Below are 20116 nucleotides of genomic sequence, written 5' to 3'. Positions count from 1 at the left end.
CACGTATCTTTATTTCACTTTGTGACAATGGAGTCATTTTAAGTTCGTCACCATCTTTTTTTGTTCTTGGTTCTGGAAATTGAACCCGGGGCCCTTAACCACTGAGCCACACCCCCAGCCCTTTTTCATATTTTATTTATAGACAGGGTCTCACTGACTGGTTTAGGGCCTCCCTAAGTTTCTGAGGCTGGTTTTGAACTTGCGATCCTCCGCCCCGGGGCCCGGCCAGTTCATTACTATCTTAGAGCCACAAAGAACATTGTTAGGCCTGGGAATGAGAGTTTCTCTAGGGCATCACGCTGAAGTGGGATGCGGGGGTCTCGGGCAGTGGGTATCTTCCTCTTGAGGTCACGGTACTTATCCCTCTTGCCCACCCCAGCCGATCAGCAGTGTTGGGGAGTTCTCCTTGCCCCGTGTCCCCCCGAGCGAGATGAGGAAGATAAAATGATGCTTCATTTTTTCATTTGCATTTCATCTATTGCTAGAGAGGGAGGGGTTCTCTCTGTCTTGTGGTTTCCTCCACTAATGTGTTTGTTTATATCTTTTCCCACTTTCTTATTACATTATTTACCTTTTCTTATCAATTTGTAGGAGTTATTATTTTCATTACTTTGGGTACTGGGGATTGAACCCAGGAGTGCTTTACCACTGAACCACTTCCCTCATCCTTTTATTTTTTATTTGAGATAGGATCTCACTAACTTGTTGATGCTGGTCTCCAGTTTGAGATCCTCCTGCCTCAGCCTCCTGAGTCACTGGGATTGCAGGTCTGCATCACCACAGCCCAACAAGAAATGCCTTTCGTACATGCGTTTTTAAATCCTACATGTACTTCAGTATGGCCAACCTGTCATTCACTGAAATAACACTGCTCTCTTTTTTTGATGTGGGGGGGGTGGTACTGGGACTGAACCCAGGAGCACCCAACCACTGAGCCACATCCCCAGCCCTAATTTGTATTTTATTTAGAGACAGGGTCTCACAGAGTTGCTTAGCGCCTCGCATTTGCTGAGGCTGGCTTTGAACTTGCGATCCTTCTGCCTCAGCCTCCTGAGCTGCTGGGATTACAGGTCTGTGCCACTGTGCCCGGCAATAACACTGTTCTCAACATAGTGTGTGAGTTATTCATTCTTGATACTAATCCTTTTTTGGTTATATTAATGACATCTATAGTTATTCTTCTCACCTCATTTATTTATTTGCTTATTTATCTATTTATTAATTGTGCTGAAGATTGAGCCCAGTGGCGCTCAACTAATAAGCTGTACCTTCCAGTCCTTTTTTACTTATTATTTTGAGACAGGGCCTTGCTAAATAGCTGAGACTGGCCTCAAACTTGCAATCCTCCTGCCTCAGCCTCCTGAGTGGCTGAGATTACAGGCACACAGCATTGAACCTGGCTAGATGCTTATAATTTTAATGTAGTTGTATCTTAGTTAAATTATAAAGTCATTAAATATAACATTTTCCTGTAGGGTATGTAGTTTTGTGTCTTGTCCATTAAATCTTATGAGATCAAGAAGATATTATCCTAAATATTTTCTATAGGTATGTAAGCTTTATGTTTCATAATTAGGTCTTTATTCCATAGGAATTGATTTTTGTAAGAATGTTATCTTACTCAATTTTCTGTTGCTATAATAAAATACCCACGACTCAGTAATTTATAAAGAATAGAAGGTTAGCTGGCTCATAGTCCTGGAGGCTGGGGAATCCAAGGGCATGGCACTGGCGCCTGGGGAGAGCCTCCTTGCTGTGTCATAATGTGACAGGGCCATCGCATGGAGGGGCAGAGGGAGTGTGCTTGCTGGGGCCTCTCCTTCCCTCATAAAGCCACGAACACCCACCTGCATGACCTCATCTAACCCTCCATCTACCGTCAGCCTGTGAATTTCCACACAGGAATTCCTGGAGGACACATTCAAACCAGAGCAGAGGATGTTTCTGTCGTTTGGAAGGTCACTTGGTCCCCGGTCCTTCACTGAATAGGGCCGCCTTTATTGGCCGGTTTGCAGCACCGTGGCTTTTGCCTTCCGTTTTCAAACGTGTGCAGACCTTCCTGGGGGCTCTCCACACGGCTCCACTCACCCGTGTCCAGTAGCCACATTTCGACAACTTTTTAAAAGGAGTCACAAGCATACCAAAACCAAGTTCAGTTTTAAAAGAACTAAAGAAACAGTTGAAATTAATTTTAATGATCCATATTTCTTTAACCCATTCTAAATGTATCATCTCAACATCTAATCAATAAAATTGATAGTGAGATATTTTCCACCTCTATGCAGGCCTTCCATGCTCAAATGCCCCTCCTCCTCTGGGGGGCATGTGGCCGCCATATTGGACGCTGTGGCTGGAGCTCTGTGGACTGTGGAGGCCTCCCTGCCTTTCTAGAGTTATTCTTAAAACCGGCCAGTCTGTTCCCTTTGCCCATTGACATAAATTTTCAGGTTGAGACTGAAGGAAACAGAACAAAGTTGGGAGACTCCTGGTGTATTTGCCTCCTCCACTGGATTTCAGTGACAATAATGAGCGTCTTTTGAGTGTTTACAATCTGCCAGCTCTGTGCTAACTTTGTCCTGTTAGGCCTTTAAGTGACATTTCATCGAGTTCATTGATTAATTTGGGAAGAGTCGACACCTCTACATAATGAATCTTTTAGCCATAACCATCGGCACCTTTGCATGTCTTCCTTTGTATACATTTTCTTTTATTTTTTATCTATTTGGCACTAGGGGGTGACCCAGGGGTGCTTCACCACTGATCCACATCCCCAGTCCTTCCTATTTTTTATTTTAAGACAGGGTCTTGCTAAGGTGCCCAGGTTGACCTGAAACTTGTGATCCCCCTGCCTCAGTCTCCTGAGTAACTGGGATATAGGTATGAGCCACCACACCCAGTTCTTTCACGTTTTTTAAATGAAGTTTGATCATTTTAATACATACGAGCTTCTTGTTAGATTAATTCTTAGATAACTTATCAGTGTTATTGTTATTACTACATCTTTGTAAATATTTTTGTTAACTGCATCTTCTCATTTGTTGATACTTGTATATACAAACCTACTGATTTTAATATATTGGAAATGTATCCAGAAACCTTGCTAAATTCCATTAGATCTGTTTTTTTTTTTTCTCATCTTACTGCACATTATTAGGATTCCCAGTAAAAATATTAAATAGGAGCAGTAATCAATTCATAATAGCTAAACTATGGAACCAACCTAGGTGCCCTTCAACAGCTGAATGCATTAAAAAATATGGGGTGTCTGTGTGTGTGTGAATGATGGAATATTACTCAGCCTTAAAAAAGAATGAAATTATGGCATTTGTCAGTAAATGGATGGAGCCAGAGAATATCATGCTAAGCGAAATAAGCCAATCCCCAAAAAACCAAAAACCGAATATTTTCTGATATGCAGATGCTAATTCACAATGGGGGGGGCACTAAGAAAGAATAAAGTTACTTTAGATTTGGTAGAGGGAATTGAAGGGAGGGGAGGGGGTATAGGGATAGGAAAGATAGAACTAATCAGACATAATTACCCTATGTACATATATAACTATAAGACCAGTGAGATTCTACCTTACATATAACAGAAGAATGAGAAATTATACTCCATTATATATGATGTATCAAAGTGCATTCTACTGTCATGCATAAGTAATTAAAAATAAAAAAAAATAGGAGCAGTAATAAAGGGTCTAGTGCTGGGGAAATAGCTCAGTTGGTAGAGTGCTTGTCTCACAATCACAAAGCCCTGGGTTCAAAACCCAGCACAGCAAATAGTAATAATAATAATAATAATGGGTCTATCAAATAGGGCTTCACTTGTCACAAGTAGCTGAGATTCAAAATAGCAGCAGCTTAACCAGAGAGAAGGCTACTTCTTAACTTCTGTAAAGTTCCAGAGGTCAGTATCCTAAGAGCAATATGGCAGCTCTTCCCCACTGCAATCTCAGGGACCCAGGCTCCTTCCAGCCACTGCTCTTCCATCTACTTGAGGCCTTCCTCCTCACAGTACAAGGCTCACAGTACAAAGCTCCAGTCATACACTCAAGTTCAAGGCAGAAAGATGGAGCAAGCGGGGAAAAAGGTAAAAGTCATGTCCCAGCTCTCTTACATTCCTGAGCCTGGCGTGGTGGTGCAGGCCTGTAACACCAGAACTCGGGAGGCTGAGGCAGGAGGATTGCAAGTTCAAGGCCAGCCTCAGCAACTTAGCAACGCTGACTCAAAAAATAAAAAGGGCTGAGGATGTAGCTCAGTAGTAGAGTGCCCCTGGGTTCAGTCCCCAGTATGAGAAAAGGAAAAAAGAAAACGGGAAAAAATTTCCTGGAAACTTCAAAACTACTTTCCTGATTATATTTCAGTAGCTGAACATGTCTGTGTGGTCATACCGAGCTGCGACCTTCAAGGAATGTTGGAGATGATTCTCTGGGGGGCATCCTAGTACCCAAATGAAATGAGAGGGTCTATCACAGAGGAAAACTCCTGTACATATATAAACACACATATTACCTAATACAGGACAACTTACAACTTCTGCCCTAGTGGGCTCCCTTGTTTTATTCTGGACTTTAAAAGGAAACTCAAAGTTCTGGGCATGTAGCTCAGGGGGAGAGTGCTTGCCTAGCAGGTTCACAGCCCTGATTTCAACCCCAGCCCCATCAAATAAATAATTAAATAGATGGACACTTTAACACTTTAAGTATGATATCTGCTTTTGACCTTTGGGCAGTCAAATCCATTAAAAGTTTCTTTCAAGTAAGTCAGAAGTTTGTTCCTTTTCTTTCTTTTTTTTTAATTTATTCATGTCTTAATCACAATGAATATGGAATTGTCTTAATTGCTTTCTATGCATCTACTGAGATAACTGTATTTTTTCCCTCCCTTAGTCTGCTAATTTACAAATAGATTTTCTAGGGTTAAACCATCCTTGCCATCTGGGAATAAACTCAGTTTGGCTCATCGTGCAGTATATGTATTTATACATTGCTGAACTATTTAAAATTGTGGTAAAATGTAGGGGACAAAATTTACCATTTCAACTGTGTTAAAAGGTACAATTCAGATGCATTGACTGGGCAGCAACCGCCACCAATCCTTCCCAGACTGGGATTGAGACTTTACTCATTCTTTTTTTTGGTACTGGGAATTGAACCTGGGTGCTTTACTCTGAGCCACATCCACAGCCCTTTTTATTTTTTGAGACAGTGTCTCGCTAAGTTGCTGACAATCTAAGTTGCTGAGGCTCACCTTGAACTTGTGATCCTCCTGCCTCAGCCTCTGGAGATTACAGGTGTGCACCACAGTGCCAGGCTTCTACTTTCTACCTCTCCCGATTTGACTACTCTAGGTCATGTAAATGAAATCGGCAACTCCACCCCACATAAGAGGGATCATCCTTGCTTGTCCTTTTATGACTAGTAATTTATATCCTCAATTTTTGTCCTCAAGCTTCATCCATGTTGTAGCACGTACAAGAATTTCCTTCCTTTATCAGGCTGAATAATATTTTGTTGTGTAGAGGGACCACTTTTCACTTACCCAGTTGTCTGTTGGTGGACACTCGGTGGCTTCCACCTGTGGACTCTTGTGAATGGTGCTTTGTGAACATGGTGCACAAATAGCTCCTCCAGGCCTGTTCTCAGTTCCTTGGGACATTTACTCACAGATGGAATTGCTGGATCATAATTCTTGGTTTTTTGAGGAGCCACCATCCTGCTTTCCATAAAGGCTGCACTATTTTATATTCCCAACAGTAGCACACAAGTGTTCCAGTGTCTCCATATCCTCACCAACATTTGTTATTTTCTGGGGGATTTTGTTGTTGTTGTTGTTTTATAATATCCATACTAATGGGTGTTTTTATTTGCTTTTCCTTAATCATTGGTGATGTTAAGCATCTTTTTATGGGGCTTACTGGCCTTTTGTAAAATTTTTTTTGAAGATACATCTATTCAAAGACTAAGTGGTTTATTTAAACTAAGTGGTTTATTTTGTTGTTGAATCGTAGGAGCTCTTTATATATTCTGGATACTAATCCCTTATCAGATACATGACTTGCAAATATTTTTCTCCCATTTTGTGTCTAGTCTTTTCACTCTGCTGATAGTGTCCTTTGGTACAGAAAAGTTTTGTACGGTAGAGTCCAATTTATCTGTTTTTATCTGTTGTGGCTTGTGTTTTTGGTGTCACACCCAAGAAATTGTTGCCAAAACCAATATTGTGAAGTTTTTCTTCCATATTTATAACTTTGGGTCTTTAATCCATTTTTTGTTAACTTTTGTATACACTGTAAGAAGCGAGTCCAACTTCATTCTTTTGCAAGTGAATGTCCAGTTTTTCCAGCATGGATTTGGTTTTGATGGTGTTTTATTGAAGACTTTTGTATCCGGGAGAGGCTGCTTTGCTGGAATCCCCTCACCCTCCTCCTGGACAGGTGGTCATTGTGCCTGAGCTTGATGTGTCCTTCCAGCGACTACTTGATACAGCAGTTTTTGCCCTGGTAGAACCGTAGTAACTGCTAGAAAGGTCTTCTTCATTCAGAGTCCCAACTTTTCTCTGTGTGGCTTCTATTGGTCCTGGCTTGTCCGCCGGGGCTGTAGGAATCCATGAGCACTCTTTCCCCAGAGAAAACACTTTGCACATTCAGGAAATAGTGTAACCGCATGCCTGCCAACTACGTGCCATGTCAGAAGGTTTATCACATTTATTCCATGAAGCAATCAGTAATAAAAGGCCTCCTTATTGATTCCTATTTTGTAGATGAAGCAAAGAAGACTTGCAGAGCATTATGTATATATTTTTGCATTGCTGGGAAGGAACCCAGGGACTTGCATGTGGTAGGCAAGTGCTCTACCGCTGAGCTACATCCCCAACAAGAGTTTATCATTTGGGGGGCGGGTGCCGGAGATTGAAGTCAGGGTTGCTTAACCACTGAGCCACATTCCCAGCCCTATTATATTTTATCTTGAGACGGGGTCTCGCTAAGTTGCTCAGGGCCTGACCAAGTTGCTGAGGCTGGCTTTGAACTCGAAATCCTCCTGCCTCAGCCTCCTCAGCTGCTGGGATTACAGGCGTGCGCCACTGCGCCCAGCAAGAGCTTCTAATTTAATAAGGTCAAACAGCTGTATAAAGGGGGCCACTGCTGTGTTTTAATGGCAATGCCTTTGCCCTCTCTGCTACACTGCATCTCTCCTCTTCCCCAGGACCCCGCCCAGATCGCCTTTAGATCTTTGGTTGTCCTTCAGAGGGCAAAGCGTTCCCACCCTGTCCCGTCCTAGGAAAATGTTACGTGTCTAATTTTAAATTAGAACCAAGTGCAACCGTCCCTCTCTGGTTCTTTCTGGGTAGAATGCAGGGGGCCTCAGCTCTGGTGACATGAGCACTATGTCCTCGTCACTAACACCTGAGTCTGGTGCGCAGCAGCTGCTGGGTGCAGCCTCTAGGCTGCTGTCACGTCACCTGCTGCTAAGGCAGCAATCCAGTCACACTGTCAGGTGATTTATTTTTCTCCACTGAAGAGGATTTTTGTTCCTCTCCAGCAAGTTCAAACACTTCTCCTGAGTCCCTGGCTCTCGACCCTGCCTTGTCTCATAGCTGAGACCTCCATAGCAATCACTGTGCCAGGCCTGTTCCGAGCCCTTTATGTAGATCAACACCTATAAACTCACACACCCAATCCATACTCATTATCATCCCTATTTTGAAAATAAGAAAACAGACACAGGGCTGGAGGGATAGCCCAGTAGTACAGGGCATACTTAGCATGTGTGAGGTCCTCTGTCTCCAGTGCCAAAAAGGAAAGAAGGAAAAATGAAGAAGACAGACACAGAACAGTCAAGTAACTTGGTCAAGGTCACACAGCTTAGTCCATGGCAGAATCAGAATCCAAGTCCAGGAAGTCAGGTTCCACAATTTGCAAACTCAGCCTTACCCTGTGTTGCCTTAAACATTCTGACTATATCAGTCAGAGTCAGGGGCCTCTTGCCCTTTTAACAAAAAGAGAGAAGACCAAGGGCCCACAGGCTTTGAAAAGCAAAAGATATTAGGTCAGGATATAATACAATGGTGTATTTCTGTTTATTTTTCCATCACTTTCTACTGACAATACTGATATTTCATTTGGTAATAATAACATTTCCTCCTAAAATCTAAGTAAGACAAAATGAGTAGATGTGGGGAAAATGTTATGTCAGTAAGAGGATGGGTGGTTTTCAGCTGGGACAAGTCACAACACACTTAGGAAAATCCTTGGGAAGCTTTGGGAAAACCATGTTCAATCAGGTCAGGTGAGGCTGTGCTGCAACAACAACAAAGCCCCAAGTCACAGCTTTCACAGAGTGGCAGTTTATTGCTCTCTTATGTACATGGCCCCCTTGGGTCAGCGGCGGGGATTTCTTCACCAGGGGGACTGCCCGTCTACACTTGTTTCCACAACAATTGCTGCCCAGCACTCTTAGGCTGCTGTCCACGTATAGTCTAGCTGGGCTTTGCTCACATCTCATTGGCTGAGACAAGTCACATGATCATATCTACCATCAAAGGAAGCAAAGAATTGAAAAGCTCCCACATGCTTGAAAGGAGAGAAGTAGAATCACTGAGAAGAATCCACAGATAGACCATGAGTTGGGGGCCTGAAAGGCAGGCTGGGAAAGGTGGGCAGAGTAATGACTCACTGGATTTGTCTGACTTTGACTACCAGGACCAACCTCTTCTGGTGGCCTTCTGCACCTTCTCCCAGACAAGGAACTTGTTCCCCAGGAAGCAGACCATCTGCCCACTCCTTGTGATAAGCAGATCTCCCAGGAGCAGCTCAGGATGTCTTTGGTTGGGGGACTATCTTTCCACAGGTGGCTTCCACTGAACTGTGGTCAGTGTGTGTGTCTGCTCTGAAGGGAGACAAGGCAGTGTGGGCGGGATTCGGTCCTGTCTCTCCTTGGGAAAGTCATCCAAGGAAGGGGAGCTGGAAAGGAGAGGAAGTCAAGAGCAGGATCCCGTAGGCGGGGAGCCTCCCACGGTGCCTGCCTCTCAGGTTATCAGGAGAACCCTTGGAGGAGTTTTTAGAGTGGAGTCTGAGAACATCCTGCACCAGAAGCACCTGGAAGCTCATGAAGCATGTGCTGCTGGGGCCCACTGCTGACCGCCCCCTGGCCTGAAGGTAGGACCCCAGGGATTTGGATTTTCAATAATGGCCCCAGATGATTTCTTTGGAGACTAAAATTTGAAAAGCTCTGAATTACTGGAAGAAAAATTTCTTGGTACATCTAAGAGGTCTTGCAAGGTGGTTCTCCATCAGGGGAAATTTTGACCCCCACAGGATGTTTGGAGACATCTGGAGATATGGGGGGTGCTCACACCTTGAAGGAGGGGCAAGGTACTACCGACCTCTAATGAGTCGAGGCCGTAGATGCTGTGGAGCAGCCTGCAAGCCCAGGGAGGCTCCTCCAGGCGTCCATGCATGAAGTTCACAGTGCCGAGGTCAGGAAACTGGTGGACAAGCAAGTGCTTCTCACCTCTTGAGCCCTCCTACAGGTAGAAGCATCTTTGATTTTAATCCCCACCTTCCCAAACTTCTATAAACATGAACTCCTTTCTGTTGACTGCCCTCCTTGCTGTTGACTACCTACTGTACACGAAGCCCTTCATGCACACGATTGGCAGTTTCTGCCCCAGAATCTTTTTAGACATGTGTCCAACAAATATCTATTAAGTGCCTATTATGTGTTTCATTCTAATTTGTTCAAGTTATGCGATCTACCGTGGGGGAATACAACACAACAGGGTCCTCTCTTTAATGGAGGATGAAGAAATGGAAATAGTTAATATACAAGTAACCAAACATTATGCCACTTCAAATTAATATAGAGTGCTAAGAAGAAATAATAGGTACAGAGAATAAAGAGGTGAAGGATACAGAGACCCCGCATAAACATGTAGGCAATTCATCCCAGAGACAATGAAAATTAAGTCCACATCTGAAGGATATATTTTCCCCCACCAGGAATGTAAAGGACCCAGGAATCATTCCACGCAGAGGGGAAAGAATGTGCAAAGGCCCTGAGTTTAGGAAGGAAAAAAAGGTTGGGGTGGGGGAGTGGGATGAAATAAGGTTGGAGAGGTAGGGATATAAAAAGGAAGTTGTGCCCTACCTCAGTCTATGGCAAGTTTTATTTTTTTTTATGTAAATGCACAGAAAGTTGTGAAAGTTGAAGTAAAGGAGGATCTGATCCATTGTAGGGTTGTACAAAATCACCCCTGGTCCCTGACTGAAGAGTGGGTGGTAGGTGAGCCCGAGTGGAAAAGAGAAATGAAAGATTTTGCAGATAGTTGTCCAGAGATGATGGTGATTCTGCCACGGTTGGTTCCATTGGTGATGAAAAGATGATGAAAATTCTAGATACTGTTGGAGGTGGCAAGAATTGGGTTTTCTGATGACTTGGGTGGGTCACAAAGATAGTGACTCCCAGTATTTACCCTTGCATTATTGAGATAGGGAGGGGTGACAGGTATTTCGTGTAGGTATTACTGTTGGAAGGGGAAGCACAAAGCTCCCTGCTGCACAAAGCTTCAAGTGTGTCCAACTCCAAAGGTCATAGTTTTTGCACTGCCGCCAATTTCCATAATGGGGGATGATATTTAATGACAGCAATATGTCATTCAATATGCCTCTGAATGCAAACGTGGGATTCCGCAGGGTGCCAGCACAAAGCCTGGAACCTTCCTCAACGGCGCCTGCGCACTGGCACCAGGTACCAGGAACTGAAGTTCACAGAGGGTGGAAGAGCAGCGCGGAGGCGGCTTTGGGAACCGGTTTTTAAGTCTTGCATCCTGATTGGTGCAGTGGCAGCGAGCTGTGATTGGCGATTGTGTTGATCTGACTTCCGCGGGTTTGGAGAGACTTAGACCAAAGGAGCCTGTGATTGGTGGGTCTGTGGCGCGGCCCCGCTGGGATCCGTGACGGCTCGATGACAGCTACGAGCTACCTATGAGTCATTCTGAGCGCCAGTTCCCGCGCGGGCCACTAGGCGGAGCCCTGGAAGCGCGAAGCGCGGCATAGGCGCGTCGCAATCGCCTCCTCCCGGACGCCCTCGGGCTCCGTGCGTCCAGCTGGTTCCGCGGCACCAGGGGTGGGGCGGGTCCGGGAGGGGACAGTGTGTCAGGGCTCCCAGCTCTGGCCAGGTGGCCACGCTTCTCTGCACAGCTCCTTTGGCCTCTTCCCCTGGCTCCCAGCCCCGCAGAGGACATTGGCTGACCCGAGGGGTGGGGCTGCGAGTTCGCGCAGGTTCGCGAAGGCCCAGGTCCAAATTGCAGGACCTTGGAGTCTGTGGAGTGAGATTCCGCAGCCCCTCTCCCCAGCTGGCACCTCTGTCCCCTCGGAGTCTCCCCCGTGTCCTTTAATATCCTCAAAGGGCTTTTCCTAAGCAACACCTCACTGGGCTTAAAAGTGTCCCCAGCAGGTGACAGCCTGCAGTTCGATCACCATCCAAAGACGCCCCCTGCCTGTCGCGCTGTGCTGTCACAGCGTGCTGTGTCATTGTTTAACCACTATTCCAGATGCGCCTCGTTGTTTATTTACATGCTTGCGGTCTCCACCGGACCCTCCCACCAGGACCTAAGCTGTGTGCGGGGGGCGGGGGAAGAGGGCTTCCAGGTACAATCGGGGACTCTCGTCTGGGTTTGAGATAAACCACAAACTTTTAAAGTCTGAGTATGTCCACATGCATTATTTGGGACATACTTATACTTTACAAAATCACTGCGTTTATCGGAAACTGCAATTTGGCGGGGCAGGCTGGATCTGGTTTGCTGACTGCAGCCGTGAGGCAGGGCTCTTGCCGGTGGCTTTCGCTGCGGCACCTCCAGCACCGCTGTCGCTCCCAGGGAGGAGCTGAATCCGTATTGAAGGCTCGGGGGAGGCAGTTCCTTGGTTCGTTCACTCGTTCATTCTGCCGCCCGGTTGTATTAAGCTCCAGCTGGGTCCTGGGAGTGCAGTGGTGGAGGGGACACTGTCCAGAGGAGGAGGCAGGCGAGCACCCTCTGATTAAACTGTGATGATGTAAAGCTCTGGGGGCTGTGGGAGGATGGTCTGCAGGACTTCCCCGAGGCAGATGACCAAGATGGGACTTGGAGGAAGAGCAGGTAGGCAAGGAGCAGTGTGACTGCTCTCTGCCAGGGACGAGGGGGACTGGCGGGGGGGGGGGGGGGGGGGGGGGGGGGGCAGCAGAAAGAGGTGAGGACACTCACATCTGCTGAGTGTCACTACCCACCACTGAGACCCGAGTGACACCAGGGTGGCATTATGGTGCCCGTCCTAAAAATGGGGAAACTGAGGGCTCAGAGAAGCACGGTGCCTGGCCTGGGGCAGTCTGGAGGGAAAGGATGAGCTTCAAACTCAGGTCTAACAGACTCGGAAGTGGCACTTTTCTAGAAAAGCTGCCGCACTGAGACTCAGAACCCCAAGTGGAGGACGGAGGACCCGACTCAGAAAGGTGACAGGGCTCATGGGCGAAGCAGGAGAAGCAGAGCGCGGGAGGGCCAGAGCGGCCTGCCACTCTTTGGGTTGGGTCTCTGGGGGCCCCTGGGGAGGCCCGAGGCTAATTCCTTCTGTGGGTCCGGGGCAGGTCTTCGGTTTCCATGGAGACCGCCTCCCACCCCCCTGAAATCTCATTGTGACCAGTATTAAGGGATTAGCTCTGCCCAGCAGTGCTTGCAGGGCTAGGGTGCCAGGCTGGCAGCAGGGCGGACTCAAGGATGAAGTCTGCCCACTGTGCGGGACCCACGGCACCCAGAGGAGCATGCCGGACGGGGGCCAGGGCTCCCCCCAGGACCTGCCAGGTAGGGTCCTGCCCCTGCGTTTGCCTGGAGGGAGCACGGGCGGCAGGAGGGAGCCCCAGAGCTTGGGGAGGAGGCTGGACTTTGGAGCCCAGACGAGACCTGTGTCGCCAGCGCCCACCCCGGAAGGCCAGGGGCCCTGATAGGTGAATGACGTTCTGGTCAAAATGGGCTCCAGATCCCCTCAACAAGGAGGGGGGCCCCGCAGACTCCTTCGGGGGTGCTTCAAGGCTGCCGTCTAATCTTCGTTTTGTAGCTGAGGCCTGACTTGCCCAGTCAGTGCCCTGCGCAGGTCAAGAATCCAGGGGGCCCTGAGCTGGCCTGCGTGGAAAACGCTGGCTAAGCTCTCCTGGTCACTTCTGTCCTGGATTCCAAATCCTGCCCTCCAGGAACGGGTCCCCAGGGCTCTGCCTTGGCCCTCCCATTGGCCAGGCTTCCTTTCCTCCCTGCTCCTCCTCCTCGACCTGGCTGCTGCCAGCACACTGGCAGATGCTGGATGGCAGGGCCACCAGGCCCTGACCTCCCATCCAGTGGACACCCCTCACTGGGTCCTTATTTGGATGACTTATTCCATACTTCAGACTCTCTTTGGGGTTTCAGGACCCAGAAACGGGACGGTTCCCTGACAGCCCACCCACCCCGCCCTCCCTGGTGCCTGTGAAGGCCAGGCCTGCGCTGTGCACGTCCATGCCCTGCAGCTCCGAAGCTCTTGAGGCCTGGTTTCCTGGAAGGCCACAGTGGAGCAGGGACAAACACCGGCTCGGACTTGGCTGAGTGGGAAAACAACGCTCCCTCCCAGCAGAGCCTGTTTCCTCCCCGTCAAAGCTGCCTCAAGGGCTATGGGAACATCTGAAGCCATAATGGTCAAGGAAACAGGCAGGAGGCAGAACCGGGTAGGAGGTGGGGTGACATCGCACGATCTTACAGGGTCCCTTCCTCCATGACAGCTCTTCAAGAAAGTCAGAAAGATCCATGAGAATGTCAGGAAAATGAGTTTGGGGGAGAGAGAGGTGGGGAGCGCAGGCAAGCGGCAGGCAGGGCGGAAGCGGGCTTCTCAAAGGGCACCTTTTCAGGTTTGAGTCCAGGCTGTGTGAAAGTCATAATGACTCAGAAATAAATGTAAAGCGTTCAACGAATCAGATCATCATCGTCATCGTCATCGCACATACTTCCAGAATAGGACAGGTGTGCGAGAAGATGGGGACCCAAGGAACAGAGAGAGCCTGGCTCCAAGTCACTGAACTCTTGGCCTGCAAGGTCCTTCTACTTTATTGACAATAACAGTAACAGTCATTGGCACCAAGAATCAGGAGCCATCTCATACCAGCCCAGTGGGCGCCATCCCCTGACTCAGTGTACCGGCAGTGTGAGGAAGTTATGGGTCCATTTTACAGATGGGGAAACTGAGCCTCCCTGAAGTTCTGACTAGTAAGCTACACTCAGAAAACCTGAACCCACGTCAAGGCCTTTCCACTTCCAGATTTCAAGCTGTCTATGAAGACTTTGAATTGTGGTGGCACATCAGAATCACGCAGGGATTTCAAAAAATACTGTTGCCCGGCACCACTCACTGCAACCCTAAGATGTGATTGCTGGTGTATCACGGGGCCTGGGCTTCAGTGTTTTATTTTAGGGCCACGGATGGCACCAAGGACCCTCTGCAAATGCTCTACCACTGGGCTACCCAAGCATCCAAACATCTATATATATTTTAAGTTCCCAGATGCTTCTGTTTCACTATCTGAATTGAATCTCTGCTTTATGCCAGCCAAAACTTCCCAAATGGTAAACCAAGACCAGGGAGGGAAGTGACTTTATCCAAGGTCACACAGTGGCTGGAACCAGAGCTGGGGCAGAGCTCCCAGCAACTTACACAGATTCTTTGTGCAAATAAGAAAAAGGCATCCCCCTTCAGCTAAGCAAAGTTCATGGGCTTTGGAGCAAGGGCTGGATTTCTACCCCCACTCAACCATCTTGGCTAGAGAATATTTGTGCAGTGAGCAACCTGTACAATTGTACACAATGATCCTGGCCTAAGTCTCAGGACTTCCAAATCTTTCACCTCAGTGACCTCCAGACAAATCCCTGAAGCCCCTCAGGACAGGGACACAGGGAGGCTAAGGGTTTCAGATTCATCCCTAATCCCTAAGACCAGAGCCTGGGCTAAGCAGGGGCTCCCTGTTACCCTTCAGGCCCTACTAGAGCAGGATAGGATCCGTCTAATTCCCAAGGTCACCCCTGCAGATAAAGTCAGGAAGGTAAACAGGAGAGATGAACAGAAACAGGAGCAGCAACGCCCACCTGGTGGGTAACCCGCAGGTGGCTCCGCCCACATGGACCTGCCTCCTCCTGACTTTCTTCCTGATGGCTCTCTGGTCATCCTCTCTGCCCACCTCTGTTGCCTCAAAGTCAGCAGCTCCCAGAATGCCTTGCTGTCTGACCAGAGGGACTTCCATGCCTCTCTGCTGGCCAGCTTTCCTTGAGCACTTACTGTGTACATTCCTGGAAAGGCAGGGTTAGGAGCGCAGATTCTGCAGTCGGGGTGGACTTGAATCCTACCTTCTTATCAGCTGTGTGGCTTGAGCACATGACTCGATCGTTCTGTGCTAATGTGCCATAAAATGGTGATGAAAACGCTGCCTGAGTCAGGGTGGTGTAAGACTTCATGGCCCCGAACGCTGCCTGCACATTGGCCTCACTATCAATGGACGCCTTTACTCCATTCATCCTCATGGCAACCCTAGTTGTTAGGCATGGTTCCCCGTGTACAGGGGAAGAATCTGAGTTTCAGAGCCACCGGGAGTCAGGGCAGGCTGTAGCTAAGAGGGATGTGAAGGGAGTCTGGTTGGCAGCTTATGCTGCTGGTCCCACGTCTCAGAGGGCCGCAGAACACCACCCGGGGAAGTCACCTGCCCTGGGCCCTCCCGGGGCTCTCAGGAACCTCTCTGCTTACTCCACCTGGTTTCCCTGATGTCCTTCAACATAGCATTCGGGCCCAGAGAGTGCCTGTTAGCCCTGTCCCCACTGGAGACCCAGGATACTCAGGTGGCCTGTGTTCTTGTCTGATGCGCTCACCCCTGCCCCTGGCCTCCGCTTTCCATTTGCACACCAAGGGCTGAGGCTGCACCTGTGGTCTCCCTGCTCTCAGTGGAAACATTAAGACAAATCACCCCTAAGAGGACATCACCCTATATACTCCGTGGGCTCCCGGGAACACCAGAAGCTGCTTTGAGGAATAAAATCAAAATCAAAAGCCCAAGCCCACATCCTGCCAAAGGTTCGCTTGGCCCTGACATGGCAGGATTCTAGAAACCCAAGCTCAAAGCTGCTGTTTCACATCCCCATTTGGAAAGCTTCCCCCACCCCCATTCCCCACTGTTTTTATCTCTCTTTGGTAACAGAGCAAATTTGCTCAGGACCCGGCAGGGGGACAGGCAGACTGTTGACTCTTGAGCAAAACTCCCCTTTGGAGGACGGCAGAGGAGGCCGTGGGATGCGCGTGGGGAGGCCAGCGGCCTCTTGCATAACCAGGCGGCGTCCTGCCCACCCGGGTCTTTTCAGGGTTAGGGGTGAGGCAAACCGCAAACTCATGCCCAGTTAATTTTTTAAGGCAAAATCAACAGTCTCAGCAATGATTAGCAGGCAGGTAAGTTCATCTTAATCACGCCGAGAAGAGGGAGGGAGGAAAGAGGCCTGTGGAGGCCCAGGGATGGGGCCCAGTTATCAGTTAACCATGTGAATGTGGTTTTCTTCCAAACCCACTGGCCTTCAGCCCCAGCTCCCTCGTCTTCCTCTCGGAAATGCTCCTGGGGCAGCCCAGTGGCCATCAGTCATTAGGTGGACAAACACACAGAGCCATCCACAGTCTGTAGGAGAGGAAGCTGAGGGGACCTCCTTGTTCAGACCAAGCTTACCTGCCACCACCGAGTGGCCTGGAGCAAGTCCCAAGTCCCTTCTTGCCTCTGGGGCTCAGGGAGGGGCCCCAGGTCTATGGCCCAGCTCCGACTAAACTGCAGCAGCTTCCATTGGCCGATAGCCTTGGCCTCTCCATCTGCCCAAGGAGTGGGTCCCCTCCAGTGCTGAGGCTCCTGGGGTCCCTTGGGATTAAGCCATGGCAGCATGAGCAGCAGTCAGGGACTCCAGGAGGAGCTGAGAGGCCCAGAGAGCCAGGTTGCCTACCTGCTTTGTGCAGCCAGGACCACAGGTGTCAGATCCCAGCTCTGGGCAGAGAGCGGTCCTCTCAGGTGGGAGGTGGGGTCCCTGGCAGACCCCAGTTGCCCTGGGCCTCCGACCCCAGATCTTGGGAGCTGTCAGGAAGCAGCCAGGCCAGGCCAGCCCCGGGCCAGGTGGCGGCCAGACTGGAGTTTGGTCAGCAGTTGGGGACCTATATTGTGAGATAGTTAGGACTTTGTCCACAAACTGGAATTTGAAATTTCAAAGGGGCAAAACTGAAGGGCCCTACCCAACAGGGGAGATGGCTCTTGGCCTCTTTCCCCCACGACTTTTGTTCTTTTTCTTGATAAAATCCTGGTTTTCCCTGCCCTGCGCCTCGTGTGGCAGGGGGAGGAGAAAGAGTAGGGGTTAGCCGAGTGGTGAGTCCCCAGGAGCAGGCAGGCCCCAGGTGGCCCTGGTGTGGCCGGGCACCTGGAGGATGCCTCTCAAGCTCCACGCACCTGGGGACCAGGCCTTGACTCCTCAGGCCCTGGGGCACCCCAGCTGTGTCTGGAGCCAGGTCTGAGCTCCAGGCTTCTGAAGTTCTTCTGGGGACTCAGGAGTGGGACCACAAGGAGAGGGCAGAGCCCCTGAGCTCTAGAGCCGCTGCGCTCTGTGACCTTGGGCCGGTCACTTTATCTCTCTGAATCTCGGTTTTGCCAGCCATCAGGGGAGGAAGTCTGGGGACATCAGGTAAAAGGAAGAGTGGAAGGTTCGCCCATCTCTATAAACGCTCACTGTTAGTGTAATTAAAAGAAAAGTGCTTCTGTCAGGAGTTGCATCTCCTTACCCTGCACAGCGGAGGCATGACTTCCCTTCGCAACAGCCCTGTTAGCTCCTGGAAGCTGCTGCCCTTCGGGGCTGGTCCCTGACAGCTCAAGAGGAAGGGACAGCAACTGCCACATCGATGGCATCGAGGCCAGGGCTCATTCAGGGCCAGGCAGGCCCTCCTTGTGCACTCTCCAGAGATGGGGTCCCAATTCCCAAAGATCCCGTGGCCAGCAGCTCATGGAGTCCATCGCTAACAACAGCAATCCCTGCTGTTTGGCCTGCAGGGGCTTGTCCCTGGACGTCCTTCATACCAAGGTCCTCAGTGTTTCAAGTCCTCCATATAAATTGCTGTAGTATTTGCCCGTGACCTACGGACATCCTCCCATGCACCTTAAATCACCTCAGATATGCTACCCAATATTGTGTGAAGGCTACGTAAATAGTTGTTATACTGTAATGTTTAGGCAAGGAGATAATGGCAAGAAGAAACCTCTGTGCTGTAGCCAGGCATGGTGGCACACGCCTGTGGTCCCAGGTTCTTGGGAGGCTAAGGCAGGAGGATCACTTCAGCCCAGGCCTTGAGTTCGAGGCCAGCCTGGAGAACATAGTGACACCCCATCTCAAAACCAAACACTGCACATGTTTAGCTGCAGTCACAATTTTTTTCCCAAGTATTTTCCGTCTGAAGTTGGTTGAATCTTCTGACACAGAAACTGTATCCAGTGGGCCTAGACTAGGCCATTTAGTGCCTGGCCCCTCCCTCTGAGGAGGGGATCAACCCCATTTTTCCGATGCTGAAAGTAAAGTCAAGAGAAGTAGAACCTGGATTTTGACCCAGATCTGTCTGACTTTCAAGATCTATGGTTTATGCCCCTAAAGGGAAATGGTGGGGCAGCAAAGCTGCAAACCATATCGTATTTTCTCATTTAAACTTAAAAAAAAAAAACAAAAAACTATAAATTAGGTCCATTTTCTGGAAGGAGAATCTAGTGATTCAGAATAAATTGCCTGAGGCGCAGAGCTAGGGGATCTCATGGGCGAAATGTCATTTATAGGAGGGAAGCAGATCTGTAGGATGCTGTTCCAAGTTGGCTGAGGGTGGAGAAGATCGTGTAGATGCTCAAGGATGCAATTTGAGTTGATGAGTGGATAGATTTACTCCTGGGGTAGGTGGCAGGATCTGGCATGAGCCTCACAGGTGGTCCCCTGTGCTGTGCCATGGGTAAGTCACATCTGCCGCAGTTGGTGCACCTTATAGCTCCTGGCGTCCCCCTGGAGTCCCTGCTTGATGGTAGACCTCATGTCATTGAACGTGACCCGTCATCGATGGGCAGATCATGGTTATTTCGGTTACCTAACTAAACTCCAACTTGCCAATGATGACATTCCATTTGATCAATCACTGGACATGCAGGACAAGTATCACTGGGCTGTGTAAGGAGAAGCGTGCATGGGATGTCACAGGGGGAAGACAGGTGGGCATGGACCCCCAGAGCTGCTGTACGTCTCTCCTGTGTTTATCCTCTGACTGGGTCTTTCCAACTTCCCACCCAGTCTAGTTGCCCCAAAGGCCACTGGAGCTGGGACCAGATGTTCTGTGCTGGAGCACAGAAGGAACCCACTGGCATCTGAATTCCAGGTGTGGGTTGGTGGGGGGGCTCTCTCCTTCTCTCCCTGAGGGTTGTGTCCTAACCAAGAAACAGCTGGACTAGGATTGCCTCCCCATTTTACAGATGGGGAAATCGAGGCCCTGGGAAAAAATTGTGATGTAAACAAAGCCATCGGAATAGCGACAGGGCTGATTTCTAAACCCCGGTCTCCTGGCATCCAACCCTGCCTCTGTTCTCCTCCTCTTCTTATTTGCCTCCTCCGGCACCCCTACCACCTCACCTCCAGGGGTAGGAGGGAAGGGAGAGAATAAAGTTAACCAGGGCAGAGGAGGGGCTTCTGGTGGTCGAAGAACATGGAGACAGTGCCCCTGCTGCCCGCATCCCTCTTCGGTTCCCCTGCCCAAGCGCTCACCCCTAGCTCCCCACGCCAGGCTTCACCCACTGCAGGCTCTCCGGGGCTGGTCCGCCACCCGCCTGTCCTCCACTCTTTCCCCCCAACCTGCCTTCTGGCCAGCAGAGCAGGACAGGCCCAGGCCTCCCGAGTCTCTGCCTTGCAATCCTACCTCCCTAGCTGGCTTTGCAGCCCTTGGACGTGTCTGCAGAGGAGATACAGAGGGCTGCAGGTCACGAGAAGGACCTGCGAGCCCTGAGCTGAGGACAGTCAGGGCAGGCTGCAGGGTTCTGAGGGT

The 20116-nt window shown here is 49.4% G+C and overlaps 1 long non-coding RNA gene across 1 annotated transcript in view; it reads right to left on the bottom strand.

Moving 5' to 3' along the window:
• LOC124978280 (uncharacterized) overlaps nt 1-17204 on the bottom strand; it is a 32559-nt gene extending 15355 nt beyond the window's left edge. Inside the window, exon 1 of the long non-coding RNA XR_007107352.1 lies at nt 17014-17204. This is a non-coding gene — a long non-coding RNA (uncharacterized LOC124978280). The remainder of the gene's footprint in view (nt 1-17013) is intronic.
• Between the last annotated feature and the right edge of the window lie 2912 nt (nt 17205-20116).

Source organism: Sciurus carolinensis, chromosome 2, assembly GCF_902686445.1.
Source record: "Sciurus carolinensis chromosome 2, mSciCar1.2, whole genome shotgun sequence".
Classification (NCBI taxonomy): Eukaryota; Metazoa; Chordata; class Mammalia; order Rodentia; family Sciuridae; genus Sciurus; species Sciurus carolinensis.
Note: the sequence above shows the minus strand (reverse complement) of the source record. Positions and strands in the feature narration are given on the sequence as shown.